The 4,865-nt window shown below is 35.8% G+C and overlaps 1 long non-coding RNA gene across 1 annotated transcript; it reads left to right on the forward strand.

Annotated features, from left to right (window-relative positions):
• Window positions 1–3,004: 3,004 nt before the first annotated feature.
• Window positions 3,005–3,659, forward strand: LOC111908414 (uncharacterized). The gene is made up of 4 exons (XR_002855864.3): window positions 3,005–3,042; window positions 3,129–3,233; window positions 3,320–3,377; window positions 3,576–3,659. It is a non-coding gene; the product is annotated as an uncharacterized LOC111908414 (long non-coding RNA).
• The last annotated feature ends 1,206 nt before the right edge of the window (window positions 3,660–4,865 follow it).

Genomic DNA, 4,865 nt, shown 5'->3' on the forward strand with positions numbered 1-4,865 from the left:
AGTGTATAGCCAACGAGTCGGCAGTGGTTCCGTTGGATGATATCTAAGTGGACGCGAGTCTGAATTACATTGAGAGACCGATCGCGATCATGGACTGGAAGGTCAAGGTTCTGAGGAACAAGGAGGTGCCTCTAGTTCAGGTCCAATGGCAACATTCGGAGAGGCTCCGAGATGACTAGGGACCCAGGGTCAGAGATGCGGGAGCAGCATCCAGAGTTGGTTTAGGCATGAGACTTCGAAGGAAATGTCTAGTTCTAGTTGGGGAGAATTGTAACATCCCGAAATTCAGGTAAAGCTATTTTAACCCTTCTCTTTTGTCAAGTTGTCAAGATTCGCCCTTGAGTGGAATTTGTAGCAAATAAATACGTTGAGCGTACTAGAGAGTACGTTGCACGTACTCATGCGCTTAATTTGGACGTGGACTAGCCTAGGTATGCTGGGTGTACCCAGGGTTACGTTGGGCGTAGCGGGCCCAGATGCAAACCCAAATATTTGGCTTGTGCACTATATAAGGAATGCTAAGGATTTATCGTCAGCCACTATATCAGAGAGCACTACTAGAAGAAATCCCATTAATGACGCGTAAACAATGACACACAGTGATTTACGATACGCAAAAATGTGCGCCCTAAAAATAATGTCATTTCTTCTAAAATTTGAAGGTTAGAAGACACGCATTTATGTGTGCCCCAAAATTAGTTTCAGAAAAGAAAAAAAAAAGAAATACGGAGGGCACCTATCATAAAGAACGTGTCGTGTAAAGGTGTCGCTTTATATTTTTTTTAAGAAGGCGCGTTCTCCGTATTTTTTTGGGAAATGAAATCCCAAAAAAATTTAACACCCCACCTGATACTCCTTCTTCTCCTTCTAAAATCTTCTAGAATCCTCTGCTAAGAACCCTAAATCATTTGTAACCATTTTCCATTCCCAAAAGAATTAAACATCCCGCCTACTACGACTCCCCAAATCACCCTAAATCATAAATCCCTAAGAACCCTAATTTGTTCTTGAGAAATGGTGGCTTAGATCAAAAACTGTGAATTCAACTTCGAATTAGATCAGGTTCTCTCAATCAAGAAACTCCCCCTTCTATAACTCAGAAAAAGCATCAATGCATGCATATTTCACCTGCGCCGGAGTCAGTCGTTCGTTATCCCATATGGTCATCATCACAACCTCGGGCTTTATCAACTCCTTCTGCAAGATCTTTCTCATAAATTCTATGAATCCTAACCTTTCTCTCAATCAAGAAACCCTAACCTTTCTCTCTATTCACCATCCAGTAATCGATGCCATCATACGTTTCTTTTCTCCATTACACTCTTTTTTCCGTGAAATCATATATGGGTTTCTGTTTACTCATATGATTTCTCCAAGGTTTTGATGCATTCATCACTTACACATCTCTCAATTCCCTTTATGTTTGTGGATCTACTCTTTTTTGCCCTCGATCGAAGGTTTTTTGGGCTTTTAGGTCTCAAATTTCTTTTAGGCCTTCTTCAACTGTACTCATGCAAAAATTCTTTGGTATGGGTTTTTAATCGCTCTTTAATTTGGATTCTATGTTGTTTCCGTTAGTTAGTTTTGGATCTATACCACAGTACACAATCACGAACATTCAGATTCTCATGGCTCCTTTACTTTCCATCTTCGTGCTGTTAGTCTTTGTACTCCACGTTGCCTCTGAATGCACGAGAGAAGTAGTAGAACAAATCGATGGAGAAGAATTCACTGAGGAGTTGCTGTTCAGGCCACTTCCTGATCAGAAAGATCTTTCTCATTTTCACTTCAAGAGTAGGGTTCTTCCGACAAATTCTTATGGACATCACCACCGGCTTTTTCCCAAAGCTATCTATAAGCTGGTATGATTACAATAGTTCGTTAATTACTTTACTCAATCAGATTCATTTTTGTATCTAGGCATTTTATTGAATCCTTAGATTTAATAGTACCAAAGGCTTTCTAATTGTTGCTCTGGTCCATCCAAATTGAGTTTAGGGTTTAATGATTCATTGATTAGGATGACTTGTGAAGTTACATTATATTATTGTATTACTTTTTTATATAGATTTCAAACAATCGTATTTGTGGTCTAATTTAGGATTTGTGGTCTCATGATTCAAACAATCCATGTGCCTCTCTCAAGCCTGAACGTTGAGAGCACTAGTGGGTGCACCATTTCCAATAGCTTTTAAGGTTCTGAAAGCAACCATGGCTAACTTTTCCAGCTCTTAATGGTCAAAGTGTTTCTTATGTTGTACTCTAGTTCCCTAATGGCACACTCAACCCACCACACACCCATCCACGAGCTTCGAAGCTATTGTTTATTCTCATGGGTTCTTTAGAAGTTGGGTTTGTCGACACTACTAAGAATCCAGCTTTAGCACTCTCTGCATTTGGTACTGTAAGCATAGGGACTGTATCTGCTCCAAATCCAGTTTTCAATTCGACCATCGATGATCAGATATTGGCCATGTCATTCAAGACCGACATTGCTACCATTCAAAAGATAAAATCTGGGTTTTCAGGCTAATTAATTGATAAGTACTCGCTTAACAATCATGATGTCCTTTGCGAAAAATAAATAAAAATAAGGACCTTGGTGGGGGTTGATGTTTGTATTGTATGTTTTTGCAGTGAAATGTGTGCTTATTTTTCAGCTTGTGGGAGATATCTAGCTGCTTGTGGTGCATGTGTGCTTCCTCAGTATGAAGGCGATTGAATTTCTGGGGTACAATCACAACTTCATCATCAACAGAGTACATGAAATTGAAATTGAAATTGGTATTATCTAGCTGAATAGATATTGATTTGACTCCAAATTGGAGTCAATCGACGTATTATTTCTTCATTTATTAAACTCTGATGTGAATTACCTGAATATCAACAACCAAGAAATAACAACTTCCCACAACTGGTATGGATGTGAATTATCTGAATATGTTTTAGCTATCCAAATATTAATACATCTTTTTAAATCTTTTTTTTTTTTTTTGTGGTTGTAGTGGTTTGGGACCTCAGGAAGCAAAAGCCAATTATAAGGTAATTTTATGCATTCAGATTTTGATACTGAATTTGCAAATCGTTACATCCACCAACAAATTCGATATGAATTTTTTACCTTGAAGCTTCTCAGATTCAGTTAGAAGAAGATGTTCAGTTTTGCAATGGCATCCTGATTTTCCACTCAACTTATTGTTGCTTCAGAGGATGATAATTCACCTTCACTAAGGGTAATGGTTATGAGTTATGTCTTTGTTTATGCATCCATACTTAAAACTCTTAATTCTTGCAATTTACATTTGTTTTTGGCATGCAGTTATGGGATATGAGGAACACAATGTCACCATTGCGAGAGTTACTAGGTCATACTAAAGGTATACTGCTTTCTTTCTTACTTAATGCATAAAGAAACAACTTAAAATAGAAACTCATGGAAACGATCCTTCCCCAATTAATCTTTATTTTTTACAAATTGCTTTCATTTATGTTTTCCTTCAACCTCCTCAAGTGCACCTTCATTTTCTCAAACATCATTTATCTGAACATTTTACAATGATCTTTCAACTTTTCAGGTGTTGTAGCAATGGAATGGTGTCCTCATGATGGTTCATATCTGCTTACATGTGCTAAAGATAATCAAACTATGTGTTGGAACAATAACTTTGCTGAGGTATTTAGCTATTTTTTAGTCATTTTTGTGACAACATTTACTAAAAGTTTTAAAATGATCTTTGAACTTTTCAGATTGTGTCTGAACTTCCATCTAGAACCAATTGGAATCTCGATGTGCACAGGTATCCAAAGTTACCAGGGGTCATATCAGCATCTTCTTTTGATGGGAAAATTGGTATTTATAACATTGAGGTTTGTTAATTTTCTCCTATTCAATGTTCTCATGTTTGATAATTGTTTGTTTGTATTTTGAGATTTATGAAATGCTTATATTTGTTCTTTGATTCATGTAGGCTTGTGCTCGATATGGTGTTGGTGAGGGTCATTAAGGCTCAGGTAGCATGCTTCTTCGTGCTCGATTTCATTCGTTTCTATTAAAAGACAAAAATACCCTTTATGCTATTGAAATAAATAGTTTCATCTTTTCTATGTATGGAATGGAATGGGATTCAATAACTAAAACTGAATCATATTATTATATTTATAATTAATTTTTTTATATGTTCAATACACATAATCAAATTATAATATATATATATATATATATATATATATATATATATATATATATATATATATATATATAAGGAGCAAATATGCCAACATGCTAAAGTATTATGCTCAAATTCTAAAACTCCAAAGTTTGCTATTCACAATGCATTTGGTTTTTATTACATATAATAATGACGGTATTTTGGTCTTCTAATAAAAACAAATGAATTTAAACTCCTTCCACTCAGCGAAACAAACATTTCAAGGGATTCTAACATATTTAAGTTTTGTAAATTTGGCAACCAATAACCATGGAATGGAATCTCGAATTCGAATTTCATTGCAATCCACTAACCAAATATGCCCTAATTTCCCCTTATCTTTGGCTTTTAAAATGCTCCATGGAATGGAATCTCGAATTCCAATTTCATAAGAATCCAGTAACCAAAGACCCTTATTTCCCCTTATCTTTGGCTTGTATACTTTTTCACTTCTGAGTTTTGATATTCTTTTTCCCCCTTACTTATATCATATTATATTATTAAATGTTGGTTTTATATATTTATAAATTCTATGCAGTACCTTTAAAAGCTCCAAAATGGTACCAATGCAAAGCTGGAGTGTCTTTTGGTTTTGGTGGGAAACTAGCTCGTTTCTTTTCACACAACTGGATCTTCACCTGGAGCTTCAGAGGTAAT

This window comes from Lactuca sativa, chromosome 5 (assembly GCF_002870075.4).
Source record: "Lactuca sativa cultivar Salinas chromosome 5, Lsat_Salinas_v11, whole genome shotgun sequence".
Taxonomy (NCBI): Eukaryota; Viridiplantae; Streptophyta; class Magnoliopsida; order Asterales; family Asteraceae; genus Lactuca; species Lactuca sativa.